The following is a 21,526-nucleotide window of genomic DNA, read 5'->3' on the forward strand; positions in this document are numbered from 1 at the left end:
AAAACTATGGAGACAGTAAAAGGATCAGTGGTTGCCAAAGATTAGGAGGGAGAGAGGTATAAATAGGGGGAACACAGAGGATTTTTTAGGGCAATGAAACTACTCTTTATGACACAATAATGGTAGATACATATTATTACACATTTGTCAAAACCCTTAGAACATACAATAGCAAGAGTGAACCCTACTGTAAACTAGGAACTTCAGGTAACTATGATGTGTCAATGTCAGTGCATCCATTATAACAAATGTACCTCTCTAGTGCCTGATGTTGATTGTGAGGGAAGCTGTCAGTGTATGGGGGCAGGGGGTATATGGGAATTCACCGTACTTTCTACTCAGTTTTGCTGTGAACCTAAAACTGTTCTTAAAAAACAAAAACAAAAACAAAAAAACCTAGAGCAGCAAGAAAAGTAATCTTTCAATAATTATACAGAGTAATAAAAAATCAGTTTGAATTTTAGATAACTGATCTATTGGTATCATTTCATATTCAATTATACTGAAAAATTAAAATAAGAGCACATGGGAGTTTGGGAGAAAAAAATAATTTTTAAAAGTAGTCAAATAGGGGCTTCCCTGGTGGCGCAGTGGTTGAGAGTCTGCCTGCCAATGCAGGGGACACGGGTTCGAGCCCTGGTCTGGGAGGATCCCACATGCCGCGGAGCGGCTGGGCCCGTGAGCCAAAATTACTGAGCCTGCGCATCTGGAGCCTGTGCTCCGCAACAAGAGAGGCCGCGATAATTAGAGGCCCGCGCACCGCGATGAAGAGTGGCCCCCGCTTGCCGCAACTAGAGAAAGCCCTCGCACAGAAACAAAGACCCAACACAGCCATAAATTAATTAATTAATTAATTTTAAAAAAATAAAAATTAAAATTAAAAAAAATAAAATAAAAGTAGTCAAATATTTGCTGCAAGTGGAATGAATAAGTCACACTAATTTAATTAATTGAAGCAAACAGGGATAACGACCTTTAGAAAATCTGACCGGTATATGGCACAGTGATTTCAATGATCTGCAATTCCTAAGTATTAGGGAAATCAGCTAACGGATCTACAGTCACCATCAACTTTTTCTAAAAGTGCATCTCATGCCAAGAGGTGCCAAAATATAGGAATTGGAGCAATACCTGTTAAAGGAGAAGAGACCAGGGCTGCCAATTATAGCCTGCACTCTAGATTCAATATCTACTAAAATAATGGGACTAAATCAGAGGGGAAAATATAACAAACCTTGTGCACTGAAAAAGCTGCAGAGAGGCAGGAGCAATTATGTAGCTGACGATTGAGAAACCGAAGAAAGATCCAAGAGGAACGGATCACGGGAACTCACATTGCGATAAAGAAGCTAAAATAAGCTAGTGAACATCAAAGGGGAGACATTTGCCAACCTGTTTCTTCCAGGAAAATGACTCCTGGGATTCAATCTGAACACTTAAGTGATAGAAAGATGTCATTTTATTTTGTTTGAATATGGAAACTTGCTGGAGAATAAATATGACCTCTTTTCTATATCACTCCTTGAAAATAAAAGTAATGTAAATTTTTAGTAAATTCTTACAGAGATAGAAGCCAAGGAATCTCCTTTTAAATAGGAGAAGTTTAAAGAGAAATGCTAAGGATGTGAATTTCTTGAAGAATGTGTTATGTAACTGTGAGGGAGATTAACAATTATCACTTTAATTAATTAGGGCCCGGTTGTTGCTCCCTTGTGAAAGATAATCCTTGATTAAAAGGGTCAGTATGTAAAAATATTGACTGATATCAAAATGTAAGAGTGTGAAATTTCAATTAATTGTAAAAAATTAGCTTGTATTATCATTTACCAATAGACACTAATGATTCTTGGAGACTTGGGACATACAAACAAATAGTTAGAATTGACAGTGGACATGTAAACAGGAACAGAATTAATCCACTGATGGTTCATCCCTCCGAATAACTAGCTCCTTTGGCCTTTTGTTTTATGTCCTCAATGCAGAGGTTAATGTTAAGTCATAGCAGTTGTTTTGTAGAGGAAGGGAATAGATAGCACAACAGGAAATAGAAGAAGATCAAATAATATTTTAACAACACATAGTGCTTTCATATTCAACAAAAATGTTCCAACATGTATACAGTTTATACTCATGAAATCAAATTTTATGCCTTAGCAATTCCATACCTGGAAGCCTTATTGAGACTCTTTTCCCCTTTGTGCCTAGAAAGAGCTCACAGGGGACTATGAAGGAAAAAGCACCTTCAAACTTGAAGCCTATTATCAGACTAAGCCAGGAGGTGAGTGGCCAAGACAGACTCTAAATCTACCTGAGACTGATTCCTCCAATATAAACTGTTTTCATGATTCCATTTTCTGAACTCAAAGTGTGATGTGCCTCTATTTCTTTTTCTTCTCTCTCTCTTTTTCCTTGGCTTTATCAAAATTAGATGCCAAATAACATAATGGGATATTCCTTTGAAGAAACTGCTTATGGTAGTAAAACAAAACAGAAAAACCCCAGAAAACAAAATTTTAAAACTTATCTTTGACTTTAGATGTGAGACTGATGCTCAAAGCAATGAACTCACTCTTAGACCTAAACAAGCTATTTAGTGTCCACAGGCAACAACTTCCGTGCTTAGAAAGAAAAAACAACCATCTACCACGTCGGACTGGCGTGAGGTATAGGAATAGTATATGTAAAGAAATGGCACAGGGCCTAAAATTTGGTAGACACGCAAGAAAGAATGGCTATGATTTCATTGTTTTTAATTGTCACTGGTATTGTCAAAGAAGGGTATCTCATCTAAAATTCTGAAATTTTCCCTAACATGGAAACCTTCAGTCATGAAAAATATCCCATCATGCTCACTTCAAAACAAACGCAAAACTGTGACTCCTTGGATGACACCCATCAGCCAGAGACAACAGAAGTTAAACCTACATCATCCACGGCTCTCCCTGCCTTCAGTACTCCCAGCACACAGGGTAAAGGGAGAAAATAAGTCTGTAATATTTAGGCTTACATGTGAAGACATAACTGCCCACACCACTGATAAAATCTGATAGCAAAGTAATTTTGACGATGAAGCAAGAAAACAGCAGGCAGATCTGGGAAACACTGTGGCCTTGGGGCTGCTCTTCATCTTCTCCCTAAAATGAAACCAAATGTTCTGATGCTCTCCAAAGAACACAATTAAGTAGAGTTTTCCTATCATTTCCTATTTTCATGCTGGTTATATGGTGGCAGGGCAGAGGGGGGCACAGAGTATTAGAAAACCTTTATCATGTTCAACAATATGAAATTTTATGAAACTTATGTTCTTCCCTTACCAATCAAATTATTCCATGCTTAGCTTTTATAAAGAGTAGGAAAAATTAGCCTTTAGGTAATTCTTTAGCTCCCCATTTCACTCCTTTTAAGAGCTCCTTAGTAGTTAATTAAATAATCAAGAAATAATAGGCTTGTCTTCCTATATTATTTCATCTTGTTTACTGGCTTGGCATAGTTGGTGAGGTAAGGGAAAGCTTCTTTGTTTTACTGAAGTGGAAGACATTTTCGTGACCAAGGGTGAGCAATAACATCAGGAGAAATCATCATCTTTCCTCTTCCTAGAGGAGGTATTCTATCAGCCTGTTACTGGGGATCATCACAGCGAACCAACATTTTGCAAAAGTAACAGCGAAATGTATCCTTATTAACATTTATGACAATTCCCCCACTCTCCTCCACTAGAACTCCTCCACTAGAGCTGGGAGAGGGGAAGAGGAAGAGGGCCAGGTGCTCGGTCCAGCTAGATTAGTAATGAAAACCTAGACAGAACACCAGATAGGAGAGTACACAGAGGAGCTTTGGAACCATGAAGATATCTTCCCAAGAAGGTATCAGAGAGAAAGAGGAATTATGGACAGGGAAAATGAAACAAGGCATAGAAAAGAAATCAAGTGCTTATTTCTTAAATAGCCAGGACTGATTTAACTCTAAGGACATAAGGTATGCATATGGGACTGTACCCCATCTAAACAAATAGGTACCAGTGTCACATGACATGGAAGAGACGTATCTTTATCTATGGATGTTCTCCTGAATTGTTACTCATCAACTGTAACTGAAAAATCAGATAGTCTCTGGCCACAACTAAGCTCTCAGTCTCGATGGCCCACACAAGGTGGAAAACTCATTTGATGATACTGGCAGCAACATGGGTTGAACATCTAATCTTCATTCTTCTCCAATGCCCTTTAGATGCCAATTCTTCTATCTGGTATTATTTAAAATGTGGTCCTGTGATTATCCACCTCAGTATCACATGAAGTGCTAAACATACAGATTCCTGTGTCTGAGCCCAAATCTGCTGACTCAAAATCTTTACAAGAAGAATAGAGTATTTCAAGGACTCAACCTGTGAATAAACCTCTTCTAAAAGACTTCTTAGAAGACTTTTAAATAGTGATTCAAATAATTCAGAATCTGGTAATTTAAAACACTATACCTGATGACTATGAATGTTGACTGCTGAAAATGTAGATCCAGTCCTGCCATGAGATCAACATTCAAGGGTGTATAGGGTCCTCAGCTTCAGAAAAAAGAAGTTCTGCTTTACTGAACTCAGTAAACACAGATAACATCAAAATACTGCCCTGCTACCACATGATTTGCTGTTTATTTTCACTGATCTTAAAAACACTGATCTTTAGTTTTGTTTTTGTTGCACATTAGCCATGGTCTGAAAATTTGACTTTAGTATTTGACCTATGGAGATGCCTATAACTTCCTTGATACAATAAAATGGAATGGGGAACTATGCATATTTTTAGGGTTACCTATTATCTATACAAAACATTGTGGAAAAATAAAGCTCCATATTAATAAAGCTCTGTTTCTAACACATTTGAAATGTATATTTCTGTCATTTATGCAAATGTGGCCTCTGTTCTCATCTTAGATATCATCAGCATCCCTAACAAGTTCCAGTTCGTGCCCCATTACCAGCACCAGGTAAAAATCGTTCAACTTGCTTAGCAGTCTTACAGGTTAACCTTTTTGTAAATAGTTCATCTTAATATCCAAGAAAACAATTCTGCCAATCCCAGAGAGCTCTTTAAAGTGAAAAACCCTAGTTTTCATCTTCCAAGGAACTTGGCTGGGACTATTAAATGCTCCAAATGTCATTATTATTATACTGACTATACATATCAACGTAACAAACACATAATGAATACACAGACTGTGTCATGCAATGTACCTGACTGTGGGAAATTAAATGAGATTATAGGATGTTAAATATTTAGCAAAATATCTGCCACACCATAGCTTTTCTTACCGATTATTATTCGTTTGGGGGATGACTAGTGTAAGTGTGATATTTATCATTGCTTATTAGTATTATACTAATAATAAATGAGATGAAGAGAAGGAGGAAGAAGAGGAGAAGAATAAAGAGAAAAAAGCATATTGACCAATATTTATTTTGCATTTACTCTGGGACAGTCATTACACTAAGCTGTTTATATGTAATACCTCCTTGTGTAGGGGGAATGGAGAAATGGCTAACATATAGGGCTTGGCATAAAGGCTTTGATCAGTTATGGAAGATCTCATGTGGGTTTGACTTTAGAATTTATCCTAGACAGCTGAGAAATAATAAAGAATTTTTAACAAGAGAATAACATGTTCAGATTTGCATTTTAGAAAGGTTATTCTGGCAGTGTGAGGCATAGATTGCACTAGGGAAAGACTGGAGGTGGGAGACCATAGAAACACAAGGCTCTGGTGGTAGTTCAAGTGAGAGATGCTAAAGATCTAAAAAAGATGTGTGGATGGAGAGGAGGGGATGAATTCCAGACAAGTCTCAGAGATAAGTTTGACTTGATGACACCATTAGATGGTGACAGTAGAACTGGAGTGAGGAAGAAAGAAGACATGTTTAGAGCATATCAACCTCACTTCTAATTTGTGAGTAATAATAATATGCAGATTGGTATTCACACAATAATATAGAGCAAAACTTCTAAGTTTCTCACATAACAAAACAACAAATTATACATACACATTATTATTATCATCATCATTATCACTATTATATATCTTATCCAGCAAGAACAAATGTGGAGAATGGATACATGTATATGTATGGCTGAGTTGCTTTGCTGTGCACCTGAAACTATCACAACATTGTTAATTGGCTATACTGCAATATAAAATAAAAAGTTAAAAAAAAACCCCAATGTTCCCATTCTAAAGATAGAACCCTTCCATTTTGAAATTTAAAGACTTAAACATAGAAAACATTCCATTAGCTTCTTCTTCCAGAGATATCTCAATGTCTCCCACAACAAAACTCTTTGTTTCCTATAGAAATATTTTCACAATAATGTTAAACACAGGAGGGTATAAATATCCCCCATTTCCCATAATCTTCTAGAATTCTACACAGCAAACAGCACTTAATATGCACAGGCAATGAATGTTTCCTACTAATCTCTTTTCTTAAAAACATACTAATTCAGAGTCTTTCTTGCTTTTGTCTACCTCAAATTATCATTGAAATTGAAATTCAAACTTTAAAAAAATGTTCTTGCCCTCTCCACAGTAGTGTGCTTCCTGTTACCGAACACCAGAGGGCGCCATTCAGTGACCGCCTGGATTTGGGAGAGGGGGAAAAACAAAGAAGGAATGGCACTGCTAGTGAAAGAGACTGATTTTTTAGGGTGTACCCTTATCTACCATGAAACATTACCATGGTAACAGCACCAGTTAAGATGATTGTATATTTAGGTCACAGTATAAAAGAAGGAGCTTGAACATGTGTGCAGAAAAAGGGAAACGAAATAAAGTAAGACAAGAATATATCAAGTGTAGAAGGAGGCAAACCAGCCAGAACGTGCCTCACGCTTTGCTAATTGCAGGCTCACAAAGTCACATCATGCCTTTCAAAGCAAAGGTGGATGATCAACTCTAACTAAAATCAGAAGTTGCCATTCAAACTTAGAACCTTAAGCACCAGCAATCTTAATACAAAGAAAGAGGAACTCATTTGGAGAGACAACTAGATGGAAAGTTGGGACGTTTGTATTCTGAGGCAGTCCTTGGTTAGCTACATCACAATGGGAAAACCTCTTCATTCACTTCAATGCTTAACATGAGTTAAACTGGATAATATCAAAACTCTCTTTCATCCTTTAGCACCAGACAAAAGAAAATCTCAGTGTCGCTATAGGTGAAAATAGCATCAGCCAAAACATCAGGTGATTTCATTGCCCCTGTTTCCCTCTACCAGAGGCAGTCACTGATTAATCAGAACAAGCAGTTTGTGCCAACTAAGAATCTAGTTGGCGATGAATCTTTCTTGCTTAGGGTTGAGGGGACACAACAAGAATATGCAGAGTTGAACTAAAAGAATGGGGAGCACATTGTTGAACTCTGAATACCACAGTTGTGATTTCCCCAAACATAGCGGAAAATGTGCACTACAGCTATTCATCAGCACAGTATAAGACAAAGACTGGAGTCCAACAGGCTTATGTTTGAATCCAGGGGCTGCGCCTTACTAGCTGTGTGATCTCGGGCCATTACCTGACCCCTCTGAATGCTGGTTTCCTCATCTGTAAAATGCGGACAATAACATCTACTTCATAGGATTGTTGCAATGAGAAAATGAGAAAACTGATTCATCTATTCACTCATTCAACAAATATTTAATAAACTCCTAGGACGTGCCAGACACTATCTTAAACAATGGGGATAAAGCCCTGACAGAATAGATGATATAACATATGTGAGGTGCTTAAGACACTTTCAGGGACTTAGAACACACTCTATGAAAACGCATTTCCAAGGAAAACGACCTGCTTCCTTTGTCCCACACAAAACACACACTATCACCACCACTACTGCCATGTGACCAAGCTGAGCTTTGGGGTATGCAGTCAGTACACTTGCTCTGACACCTTCTAAGGAAAGCAGTCCCAACATCTGCTCGATGAACCAAAGGTAGACAAAATGGGGACAGGTGACAGGGAATGAAAGCCAGGTGGTAACAGTCATGAGGAGGATATATTGACAGTGTTTGATACAGAGGAGTCCACTGAGGAAAACAACACAGGTCTGCATCATAAAATGCCAATCCAACTCAAATATAAGGTTAAATGAAGAAAACCAGGTCCCTCAAGGGAACTGTGTGACAAAATGTTTCTGTCAGTCTCTTGGAGACTGACATTACTCCTACTGTGTAAACTGAAGTAAGATTAAGATAAGAGTAAGAGTGGGGTTTGAGTGGTCATATTTAGACAATTACTCATGGGCATTCTCTCACAGGCATACTGCAAAAACTGACATCGGTGATGGAGGTTATTACAGTGGCTGTTAATGGCATGCCCGCAGATCCTCGCCCTCATTTTCTTCACCCGTTCCCTCTTCAATTCCTTTATTCTATTGCCCCCTCTTCTTCCTCTTTTGCACTTGCATTAACTTTGTTCCCTGCTGTGGGTCAGAGAGCCATGTGTCTCCTGATCAGCCTGCTGTCCTCCTCCACTGAAGTGGGTGCCATGCCTTCCCTGCCTTCCCTGTGAGCCGGCAGGCTGTGGTCTGCTGTTTTCTTCAAAACTCTGACGCTGCCCTCCCTCTTCCTGTGCCCTGGGCCCTAGGGGCTGGCTACCCTGAAATCAGAATTGTAAAACTGCCACTGAATGTACATCCAAGTGCCTGATGTTGGGGGTTATCTGGGCAAAGAAGGGGATAGGATCATGTTTGGAGCAATGTGGTTTTTAAATGTGAAGATAGCAATCTCTGCCCCCTATGTTGACAGACCAGGGGACTCCTTCCAAAGGGATTTTTATCAATGTTTGACTGCTAGTCTCTTGTACATCCATCCCTGAGGTCAGCTGAGAGCTAAAAACACATTCTGTGGTTCTCTTGAACTTAAACTAGGATAGGGATATTCAAATCGACCTATTTTCTCACTCCATCCCCCCCACCCCCAGACACCCTCAGACACTTACATAAACAAACACACCTTTCTTTTGTAGGAAGACCAAGCATCTGTCAGGAAGCTCACCCTTAAGTTTTGGGTCCACGGACTTTACCCCACTCCCGCCCCATTTCATTCACAGAGTTTTAAAACAGTAAGTTGAGGTGGTTGGAATTTCCATGCCTTTGTAGGGTCAAGTTTTACTTTTCAGTTTTAATTGGCATAATTGTTTAGCCTAGTAAAGCATATAGAGTCAATAGAAGTTGCTTATCCTACTGCCACAACTGGACACATTACTAATAGCAGTAATAACAATAAAAATTCACCTGGCATTAACTTATTACTTCTTGAATCCTTAGCTGCCAAATCCTGCAAAGCTGCAACATTGTTGGCACAAAATTTTTCCATCCATTTTCCAAGAGTCTCAAAAGTGCGCTTTCTGAACTGCAGCCTAATACAGTTCTTACTGTGATCAACTGGTTTACTTCTATGATTATGACCTTGTTGTTATCACCCCGAAGATCACACACACACCCCTAATTGCAGTTTCTTAAGTGTGTCATCATCCTTATTATTTGCTTATCAAGGAAAATGTACTCTATATATCTCCTTGCTATACATATTGCCAAAAATGCATACATATATACAGACTGCCAACAAAATACAATGGGGGGCCTTTGGGGCACAAGGCCGGGTTGAATAGCTGGAGTTTATGAGCTGCCTCACTTTCAGAGCCCTCTCAAGACCGGTAAACCTGAATGGCCTGGAGCGAAGTGAGGTGCTGGTCCACTCCAGGACCTGGCCATCTGAACTTCCCCAGAGAAAGGCTGCCCCCCCAAGGGTGGGCTCTGCCCGAGGCAATCGCTGAGGGTCTGGGGCGCCGCAGCATCGGGTCCCTTAATGCTCTGCGCAGCCGCAGCTGAGATCGAGCGCTGGGGGCCTTTTCCCTCAGTATCTCCCCCCACCCCACCCTCAACCCAAATTCAAGTTTTTCCCAGGCCTTTCCAATTGCCCCACGGTTTCTCTCTGCAATCTGCGCTGGCTCCCCCTCCTCTGGCCCAGCCCTCGGAGGAGCCAAGGCCACGGCCATGATCGTGCTATGGAGGTGGCCATTGCTGCAGGCACTCAGGGCGGTCGAGCTGGGGGCTGCGTGACGGAGCGCGGGCGGGTGTGCCGTACAGCATGTAGATGCGTGTTTGTGTCGCTGGCTGCGTGTACTAGGGGACAGGCAAACTACACGAACCCACTGCCACCCAGCGCTAAGAAAAAGAGCACGAAAAGCAAAACAAACCAAAAAAAGAAAAGATGAAAGGGAACTAGAAAGTCAATGCAGGGGATTCCGGAGCTTGAGGACCTGGAGGCGCCGTGCTCTGGATGGGCTCGCCGCGCCTGGGCTGGCCGACTTGGAGCCCTTGGTGGCCTCCGTCACAGACATGCCGTGGCCGTGAACTGACTAAGGACACGGTCGGGCAGCTCGGGTGAGATGTCAGCGGACAGCTCTGCTTGCCTTAAGCGTTTACCTCCATTTCTCTGCTCTCCTCCCGCCTCTCCGTCCCGAGCGACTCCCCAGAGATATTTCCATACAGGCAACATTGGTCTCAAGGCCTGGGTCTGGTGAGCTCAGCAGACGCTCCTTTGGACGATTTTGTGGCTCAAAGCAGCCTCGAAGACGGCGACGGGCAGGAGGGTAGAGAAAGTGATGGGGGCGCTGGAAGGAGGCTGAGGCAGTGGGTGTGTGCTGCTCTCCGAGTCAGTGATTTCGGGGAATCTTGAATCTTGACCTCTTAAGAGCTCTCCTAGGCATGCAGCCTCCTGCCCCGCGGGGGTCGCCCCAGGGGCGCGGGGCAGAGCGCACAGGTGGAATTTCTGCTCGATCTCCCCTGCTCGGGCTTGGACCGCACCTAGCAGGTTCCAAGAGCTACAAGTTATCTGCGATCACCCGGGTCTTCAGGTGTGGACTGCGAGGGACATTGTGGGTGCAGCTGTTCGCAATCTGTGACCCCGAACCCCGCCGGGGTGGCCCAGAGCCCATTGTGAGGTGGCTGTCGGCAAAGCCCAGGCACGGTCCGGGACCTCGCGGGCTCCGAGCTGAGACCCTGTCCTCAAGTCGAGGCAGACAGCCGACCTCGTGTGCGGGCCGAAATGGGATGGGGTTGCAGAAAGCTTCCTCCTCCTCTGTCTTGGGACCCTCTCCTCGTTCTTATTCCCCTGACCCCTGGCCATGCTCCTTGGACCGCAGTACCAAGCCTCTCTCCAGCGACTTGGCGCGGGCGCCCAAAGGGCAGTTCAGAAGGCGGAATCAGGGGACCATATGGAGCCAGAGGAGCTGGGCCTCCACCCCAAACGCCTGGGAGAGGTGGCCAGACCCCAGGCTGGAAGGAACGTGAGGGGCAGGAGAGGGCGAAGCTCTCCCGTCTTTTCCTTGACAGCCTGTCGGGGAGGAGGAGGGAGTCGGGTGACAGTGGAGGGAATGGCGGGCTGGGAGAGGGAGCGATGCCCCGGCCGGCGCGGCCCCCAGGCTACCTTTGCCACCTTCCTCCGGACTCAGTGACCCGCGGAATCGCATCCTTGTCCCGCGCTCTGCCTCTCTTGCCCCTTCTTTCCAGACCCGCCATCGCTGCCCTCAGTTCTCCAAGCCCCAGAAACCAAAGTTTCCTTTCGAGGATCTGCACTTGTGGAGGAATTCTCCAATTCCCTAACACCTGACCCCTCCGCGCCCACTCCTGGCAATTGGGAGGGACCCCGCGGTGCCAGGGTCCCTGGCGCTGGCAAGCAGAGAGCTGAGCAGTGCGCTGTCCTTACCTGCCGCCGGATTAGCTCCAGGTGCCTTCCCGGGCTGCAATATCCCTGGTGTGGGCTGGCAGGAGCGTGGAGGAGTCCTTCGCGGGTTCGGGGCTCACCGGCCGGGGAGCGAGCTGCGCTGCGCTCAGAGTCCGAGGCCAGGCGCCGGCTTGCTTTCTCCCTTGATCTTGCAAGCGAAAAGGAAAAGATTAGCTGGTGCCGCGACACCCAGAGGGGTGGGGCGGGGGAGGCGGGGAGAAAGCGGACCCGAAGGCTCGGGCCAGAGCTGTGAGGCTCGGGCGCGCGCTAGCAGAGTCGCGCACCCCACACCCGTCCCAGTCGCTTGACGAGTCTGAAACCCCTTTGCGGTGTAGACTGGACTTAAAGTGACACTGCCCCCGCCCTCCACACCAAAACACCAAAGGAGAAGCAAAAAAGGAGTTTCAAACCTGGCTTTCACGAAGAAGCTGAGACTGGAGAGCAAGACCGAACAGAGACCTGGCTGGACTGGCGAGCTGGGCGGGATTCATTTCTTCACCGAAGTGCTTGGGGAAGTAAGGGAAGTAGTAATTAGTGTAGGGTCAACTAATTACTAATTAGTTCGGTTCCTCTGGCGATCTCCTAGTGGAATCTGCAGTTTCAAGGCTCTGGCCAACCCGCAGGCTGGCGCGTGTGTGTGTTCGTGTTTGTGTGTGCGTGTCCGCGTGTGTGTGTATGTGTGCACGCGCGCACTCGCTGGAGCGGGTCTCTGCGCCCGGGCACCTTTGGTGTAACAAGAGAGCGTGCGTGTGTTCGTGAGTGTGTGTTCGATTAGCTGCAATGGACGGACAATTTCTGGAGAGAACATTTACAATTTTCTTTCAATATGACAGGATTAGTTGCTCCTCCAATGAAATCTTCTCTGCTCTCTGATTTGGCGGTTCTTCCGAGCAAATATGACAGCCTTTTCTCCAGGCTCCTTTCTGCTCCTTTCCACGTCCCCAGAGCCGAGCTCTCCATCTGCAATTTCTACATCAGAACGTTTACAGTTACTACCACCACCCAGTCCCATTCCTGCAAGTATGACTGCTGTAAAGGTGACATGACATATTGGGAAGGACGCGGTGTTGCTTTTTGATTGCTGAAGATGCTTAAGCCCAGTTTTTCCAGGTGGGAAAATATTAGAATAAATCCTCCGTGCTTTGTAAACATATAATCGTGCTGAACTATTCACGGATTATTTATTTCTTTGGGACACTGGCAAATGTATAAGAGGAAGAGGTAATTTTTTTCTTTCTTATTTTATACAAGGGTCAATGCCTATGTTTCTTTGACTAATAGGCATTAGATTACAAAGTATTTATGGTGCTTTATGGAATTTGGGATCTCCATGAAAAAAATCAGGATACAAACTTTTTGTGTTAAATCAGTCTTATGAGAAATCCATTCCAAGAAGAATACTCATTATTTTTAGGTACTAGTCCCAACTGATAAAGATACAATGATATGATTCTAAAGTATAGTTGAGAACAAGACTTGCTTTTGTGAAAGTATGTGTATATAAAGATAACATCAGTGTACCATACGTTATAAGGCTACATTTTCTTTCATCCACCTTCGGTAATCAAATGAAAAAAGCTGAAATCTTAATTGATATATCCAATTAAGTTCAGTTCAAATCTTGACGCCAGGCCATTGCTAGCTGTCAAAGGGAATACAGAATAGCAAAAGTCACTGCCCCTGTCCTTTATAAGCTCCCCATCTTATTGGCGGGGAAAGACAATCAGATGACAATCAAGATGAATAATTATGCAGCAATATAAATTCATTGATAAATGAAAATTATGTAGATGAAAGGGTCTGCCCTTTCTGTTAGCTCATAGCTATCACCAAGCAGGATGTGGCACAAACTTTTTTGGCTTGACTGAAGTCATCCTGAAATAACGCATTATATCCTGTGGCTCTACCTTCAGCCTCCACACCCTCACATCCCACCACCACTGGGAGATTGTAAGATACATGATAGAAAAGCAAGACAGCTCTGTCCAGTCTTGACCTCAGCCTCCCCCAGCATTTGGCTGTTTACATTAAATATTTGATTTTGTCATTTCTTCTCTCTTAGGTGATCTTTTGAAAATGAATTCACATTTTCCATTCTTTCTCCATTATTTCTGACTATTAAACCTCCATAAACCCAGGGAGTTGCTTGGATCTTTAAAACAAAACAAAACAAAACCACATAGACATCCCAAAGCAGAAAAATAAAGGGGAAGGAATTCCTGGCCAGCAATAGAGAAGAAGAAAACCCAGTGATCTGCTGCTATTTTGTTCTTTCATATCATTAATGCCTTTCATATCATAATATTCTTTCATATCATTAATAAAACAGGGCTACACATTCCAAAAAGAGCAATAAAGCAAAACGCCAATGAAATCTAACGAATATTTTCTCAAACTTGAATAAAATAGAGTCCATGAATAACTGAACTACCATGTTCAACAAAAGTCATGATACTGTGGCCTTTTGGAGAGGAGCTGCAAAAGGAAACAGCATTTTTAGCAAGCAATCAGCAATAATGCCCATTTTCTTCTTCCAGGTCATCATTGAAAACACTTTTTTTTAAACATATACTTGTATCTGTGCCACTCATTGTGTTTTTGGAGAATTATTTAACTGCTCTATGTCTTGTATTTTTAATCTGTAAAAGGGATATAGTAATAGTAACATTCCCCTGGGGTTTTTATAAGGAATAATAGAGTTCATTCATGTAAAGTTTTCAGAAGAAGGCCTGACATACAGCAAATTAGCTATAATTATAAGACTGTCAGTCAGGATTTGAAAACAGATTCTTGGGTCATGCCTCTGACCTAATAAATCAGAATATTTAGGAGTGAATCTTGCCAATGGAAACCATACTGCTCCTCAATTTCATGTAACAAGCATGTTAAACATAATCCATCAAAACACTGACCCAAAGAAATCCCATTTTTCCCCCTTCTAGTTTCTCTTTCTATACAAGAAAAGATCATGTGTATTCTGAGCATTTTACTTTTATTTCTTAAGACAGTTCACTTTCTGATATAAAAGAGTACTCCCCCATCCCAGGAATATAGCTTTTACATTTATTAGTAACCCATGGTGTGGAACATTTTCAAAAGTGCTTTCTAAAGACTTTATAGAATGCATCTATGGGTTTCCTTTTATCTACATGCCTATTTTCCACCTCAAAGAACACTAATAAATTAGTAATTTCCACTTGTGAAGCCAAACTTCATTACCTGCAACCTCAGAAAGTTACTTTTAGGCATGTGCTAAAGAGCTCAGATGCTCGAAAGGGATGACTTTGAATCTTTGACAAAGTTCCTTTTTGAATAAGACTGTAAATAAGATCACCACCAACATGAGGAGAAGGTGAATGACAAGTCTCATTTCTGGGAAGGTGGTGCATATTTTATTGTGCCATGTTGATTTCAATGTTGTAGCAATAATTAGACTTCAGTAATTAGATGCACAAATCAGCACTCTGTCATCATAAGCACATTAAGAGGGTGACGAGTTCAACTCAAGTGATTTCCCACCAGGTATGGCGGCCATAATATTTTCTTAACTTTCTGCTTTCAAAGAACCAAGAAAATGAATGTGCGAGCCTTGCTTATATGGGGAAAATGAGCCAAGAGCAAGGAGATTTTGTCTTGTCTTCATCTCCCACTCACACAAACTGTTCAAGATTTGAACTAGGAAAGCACAGCATTTGTCAGCAGGAGGTTTGGGAAAGGCGGGCTGATTTTTCTGATGTATGCCAAAGGAACCTATCTTTTCCTTGACCTCAGTTTGAAATATAACAATCCTGGGTTAAAAGTGAACCTCCACTAGATGACAATCACTGCTTAAAATGGGTGCTACAGTTGCCCTCACTGTTTTGAAATCTTAATAACAGTCCCATAATAGACACACTATTCTTCTTAGTTATTTATTTTCCCTGCAAACCTTTCTAGAGAGCAATTTTAAATGCTTCTATTCTTTAGCTAAAAAAGATTATCTCTTTCTCTCCTAGAAAATCCTAAGCTTTCTTTTCAGTCCTTGCAATAGGAGTTTCCATATACAAATGAGACTGATTCTGAGTGACAATGCTTGGTGACAGTTTAACAAACAATGCTTTGCTATTTTTTTCCTACTCCTTTTTTCTTGAAGCTTGGCATCACAGCTGTTTTAAACTCTTCCTCTCCAAGTAGTGGTGGTGTTATCCAAAGCCTGAAAACATTTACTGCTGCTGGGTCTAAAATATTTAAAATACAGAGCTCATTTTCGAACAGGGAATACAAAGAAGGGGGACAAAATGAAACACTCCCCTCCAAGATGTTAAGCAGCTGCAATGGTGATAAATCAGTGTTAAGAATGCAGGAGAAAAAGGCCACATGGGACACGTGTTTCCTAGAAAAGCATTTAGTGTCTGGGCATTCCTCCTTCCAGGATGTAGTGCCCAGTTCCTCTTTAGAGGTGAACCTCTAACACAGGGAAAACAAACATTTCAACCACATTAACCTCAGGGTAGATTTTGACAAACAGCTTAAATTTCCCCTTTTCACAGCCTAAGTGACCTGGAATCTCAGATGGAGATAAGATTCCAGAAAGTTCAAAGTGAAAGTCTTATCAGACTCTTCTAAGTGGGGCCCAAATTATTTGAATCAATGACTGTGCAGTAAGAGTAGGCTAGGAAATCTCAAAATCTTTTCAGTCTGTGGGGAAATTTAATTTCTTAGAATTTAGAGTCAACTAGTCACATACTCATGGGAATTCACATAATTTCTCAGATCATATAGTTACCTGGTTCTTAAGCTAACTAAAATTGTCCTTCAAGGGACAGGTGGAAATTTTAAAACATTTCAAAGATATCCTGGGAGGCACCATCACGGAGGACAGCGTCCTCACTAAATTTGATCTACTTTGTTTCTTAAGAGTGACTGAGATAACTGTGACGCACAAAGCAGCCTTTTGCCAAGCAAGACTCAACTGAATGTAGCTGATAATGTCACCCCATATAGACTTTTTCACTTTAAAGACACTCTTTCTCCTACTAGTGCTCCCAAAGAAGCATTCCCTGATTTACTGTGCCTAATAAGACAGATCCTGGACACTTTGCCCTTTCTTCCTCATTTACTCAGCAAGGTGACTGGGATTTGGGTTTAAGGGCCTCATTTACAAAATCTTATGAGCTGTATTCTATACAACCCTGCAAAAAGGAATGAGACAAGGTCCCAGGCGAAGTCAACGTATGTGCTACATTTCTACAAGGCTTTTATTGACAAACGCTTTCTTAGAAAGGCAGTTCATTTTAAAAGGATGCCCAATAAACATGCACTGGTCATCACTGAACATTTTCAATAACAACGACTCAAAATCTACCCTTAAAGTCCACAGCTGACACAATGTGCTCTCCTTTTATTGATGCCAGGATATGGAGCAGACAGATTTCCCTGCTTGATTGTAATCCCATGGAAATGTTTCTTTCTTGAGCAAGTCTCATGTAAACAAGCTGCCATTGCATTGCTTCCTTCTGCAGCATTGTGAATTGCACAAGACACTTCTGAGAGTAGAGTGTTTTTCAGAAGCCTATTATAAACTACATGTGAAGTATGGAAATTGGCTCAACAAAATTAGTATATCATGCAATATTCTCTTAGATACTAGGGCAACAAAAATAAATAACTAAGAAAGACTCCTGCCCTTCAGAAAGCTAACCTAGTTGGAAAGAACAACAGAAACAGAAATGTTGTTCTTAGGCACTTGTGATGAAACTTTTAATGCCATAATCCATGGGGGATTCAGGAAAGGGTCTGACACTTCTCTATCAGAGAGCTGATTCCATAGGTGGATTTTACATAAGATACTCTACCTGGGATTTGGAAGCTATGACAAGTTAGATGTTGGGAGTGAGAGACTCTGGATGATGAAACAATACTTAAAATATTTAAAGCAATTAGCAGGAAGATACTGTTAAAACTGAAGACATATATTAGTGACCATATATTAATGAACAGAATATCCCACTCCAAAACATGCCTCTTTGGCATATTGATTATTTTGAGCTGGTTATTTTTGAGAAAAGGCAGACGTAGGAGAAGTTCTCAAAACTGAGTAGCAGTTACCCTTTTGTAAGAGACCTTTTTACATTTGTAAGGGAAATCTCCATTTGTAAGGGTGTCTCCGTCTCTGTACTAAGAAGAGAAGGATGACTCTAAAGCTCTAGAAACAAGTTTTATCAAAGGTGAAGGTGAAAGCTTAAATCTATGTAACAACGGTACCCTTATTTACTGTGCTTTTCCTGGTAACCTCCCACAACGGGCCTCTTCCGCCACCCCACCCAACACCTTCTTTTGCCTTTAGTTGGAGATGTTATTTAAGATGGTGGCTTGGGCCATTTCAGAGAGTTACTCAGTTTTCCTAGGTCTCTCATGTATACTGGAGGTATACATGTTATTAAAATTTTGTTTGTTTTTTTCATATTAATATTTTATTATAGAGGAATCTCAGCTAAGAACCTAGAAAGGTAGAGGGAAAATTATTTTTCCTCCCCCACACCATCTACCAAAACTTGGGCACATGCTTTTGTAGTATCCAGGGTAGACAAATGTAACTAATATCTAATTTCCAGAGTTAGTTAATGGAGAAGACTAGAGTAGGACAGGAGCATCCCTACATACATTTTGTCCAGGGCACTATGCTCTAGGATGTACTTCCAATTTCACTGTAGCTTTTATTATACTAATTTTGTCTTGTTTTGTGTTTTGGAAGTAATAAGGTGACTGTGAAGTTACTTAGCAGAGAGTATCTCTGGCACATGGACATTTCTATAATTTGAGAAGAAAACTCTTGGGCACAGCCGTTACAGCTTATTCTAATTATATAATGGCATTGGGGATGAGAGTAATGTTACTAAGAACTGGAATGCAGTCCCTGTTTATGGAATGCACTTAATGCAATGGAAACATTTTTGAGCCATAGTTTATACTTTCAGTTTGCAGAATAATACTAGGCTTATCCCTGGGAATGTTCTCTTAGGTTTCTATATGTCTTGCCCTAGAGCTGGTCCAGAGTGATGAGTGAGAGAATGAAAATGGGGCAAGAATGTAAATTTTCAAGGTGAAAGTGGGAATATGCCGCCCAGTATCTAAGAAGAGCAATGGTATATAGAAAGCCTTTTTATCATCATATAAGAAGTAGGGATTACCTGGACAATACTAGGAAAGTGAAGAAGATGAAAAATTGCTAAGTTATAAATAGTAGACTTGCTTTTAGGGCCAAAACATGGGAAAGATGGGATCCAAAACTCTTCACAGAGCAAAGCAAGGTTCAGGTTCAAACTTCACCACTTATTAGATGTGACCTTGGACAAAATGCTTAATCCCTTTACACCTGTAAAAGGAAAGTCAAAATGGAGCTGGTATCACCAAGAGAGCTCTCTAAAATGGACCCAGAAGGCCACTGAGGAAGTGTGACTTGTGTACATCTTAACCCGGATGGAACCTGACCTTTTGATCTCTTATTGTTTCAGCAGGCATCTACAACATCTGCCAGAAACTCAAGATACTTATCGGACACTTACCCTAAAATAACTCGTGACAGTCTATCTACTCATCAAACCCTTACCGTAAAATAACTTGTGACAGCCTATTCTTTAAAGACAAATATTTCCTTTCCTGCATCAGAGTCAATCACAACTCTCTCCAGACAACTTATCAACCTAATGGCTTTTGTCTTTATAAGACCCTGACTCTTTCTCTTCCCTGATCTTACCCAAATCTGTGTTTTCTGAATTACAGTTTTTAAGACCCCAAATAAAGCTCTTTGTCCTTTGTAGTCTTGATACTGATTACTGTTTGACACACCTCAGTTCCCTCACATGTAACTAATGTGTAGAATCTGCCCCAGAGTCATCATGTTGATTAAATGAAATTGTATTTGAGAAAAGTATTTTGTAGGATGTGAATTATTATTGACGGTGGATACGTAACTAAATTGTGATGTGAATGACTAATTTCTTTTCTCCTTGCCCATTCCTACTTCCCCCAGGCAGGTGTTTCCTTCTTAATTAAAAATAATGTCTACTTAAGAGAATATCAGCCAATATGTGGCTGGAGGACAGGGAAAGTTTGGGGCAGGGTGTTATTCTTGTTCACTCAAGTTATATGAGGAAAGAATATATGTGTAACCTTACTAGAAAGATGAAGCAATCACTAGTGTCTCCTTTCCTTTACTTATTTAGTCTTATCAGCTCCTCGTATGGAATGTCAACTCAAGGTACCCCTTGTCCTTATATGGCTCTTAATGAAGAAATGAAATTTCTGCTCCAAAACAAAGATGCCTGTCCTGCCCTGTGTCAAGCACAGAACTCCCCACAGTTGCTTTGCTCTGGCGTCCAAAACCATGAGTAGTCTTATCTGTTAGCTATAGAAACTAGTTTCTAATCCTCTAGACCATAAGTACATTCTGATAGTAAAAAGAAATAGACTAACTCCTTATGAATCTAAGCTTTCATACAAGGATTTTTTTTTTTCTGACCACCTAAATTCACAAATGTTCTCTCATTCCAAGCCTTTCTGCGCTTAAACATTTTCTCAGTTGCTACCCTGCTCTTATGTGTCCTACTGATTGGTTTGAGATTCACCAGATAATTTTAACCACAACTCTCTACTTCCTAGTGATTCTGTGTAAGTTTAGACTTGGACTCTTCCTTCTTAAATTTAAAAATAAAAAATCTGGTGTGAACCATGTTTCTCCTGTCTCTTTTAAATGTAACATTTCTTATAAATCAGGGTGTGGTTACTGTACGTGGGCTGTAAGCATGGTAGACCCTTCCCCCAATCACCAAATCAGTTTTCTTTAAGTATATTCAATCTCAAAGTTATTTTGAAGTGGTTAATTGCTCAGAACTTGAACACCTAAAGGGAATATTTCTCAGGCTACAATTATATGAATATGATGATAATTCTCATGGAGGAATTTTAAAACTTTTATTAAAATATGAGCTATTTTTGGCACTGGCTTATTACCTTTGGCCAGAATATTAATATGCTATAAAAATAAATACATTATTTATATACCATTAAAAATAATACCAACACATTAAACAGTTTTTTACTACGACTACTTAGTGACAATGACTTATTCTGCAACGTTAGAATTGGTAAAGTTTCTTACTTTCTTTCCAGAACTTCTGTTATATTTATTTCTAATCTGGAGATATCCCTGGTGAAGTTAAGTTGTGAACTAAAAGAAAATAATTGAATTAACAGACTAACGAAGACAGAAAAATAGGAATAAGTTCTAAAATTGATTGCAGTAGAGGGAAAGAGATTAGGGTGGGGAGAGGGAATGTGAGAAGACATCTTGAAAAAGGCACTTACCAAGTGAAACTGAAACCAAGCCCCTCTAAAACCTAGTTCCCCTGCCAAATTTATGATTAATCTCTTTACCTACAACTTTACTTCCTTTCTTGTCCTGCCCCTGTTACCCTCAGGATTGAGGAGTATCAAAGAAAAGGGGGGATTGAAACTGAGTAGGACCCTGCAGGGCCTTCCCAGGTACAAAAACTCTTCGTGTCCCTCATTTCTTGTTTGTAGAAAAAAGGCTTTAGTCTCCTAGGCCTTCACTGAATTCCAAAGAGCAGACTCGAGCAGTTACTAATTAGGGAAGTGAGGGAACACAGAAACAAAGGAAAAAGAGTCAAGCAAGAAAAGTAATAATAGCTTAAACAATAGGTCAGTAATAAAACAGAGTCCTAGTTCCTCCTCAAGTGATATACATAATAATCTAAC

At 41.1% G+C, this 21,526-nt stretch overlaps 1 protein-coding gene across 1 annotated transcript in view; it reads right to left on the reverse strand.

The window, feature by feature from the left end:
* CHRM2 (cholinergic receptor muscarinic 2) overlaps nt 1-12,263 on the reverse strand; it is a 157,533-nt gene extending 145,270 nt beyond the window's left edge. The window contains exons 1-2 of the mRNA XM_036862754.1: nt 12,181-12,263; nt 11,753-11,918 (exon numbers count right to left, since the gene is read on the reverse strand). The gene's annotated coding sequence lies outside the window, so the exon portion shown is untranslated. The remainder of the gene's footprint in view (nt 1-11,752; nt 11,919-12,180) is intronic.
* Between the last annotated feature and the right edge of the window lie 9,263 nt (nt 12,264-21,526).

Source organism: Balaenoptera musculus, chromosome 9 (assembly GCF_009873245.2).
Source record: "Balaenoptera musculus isolate JJ_BM4_2016_0621 chromosome 9, mBalMus1.pri.v3, whole genome shotgun sequence".
NCBI lineage: Eukaryota > Metazoa > Chordata > Mammalia > Artiodactyla > Balaenopteridae > Balaenoptera > Balaenoptera musculus.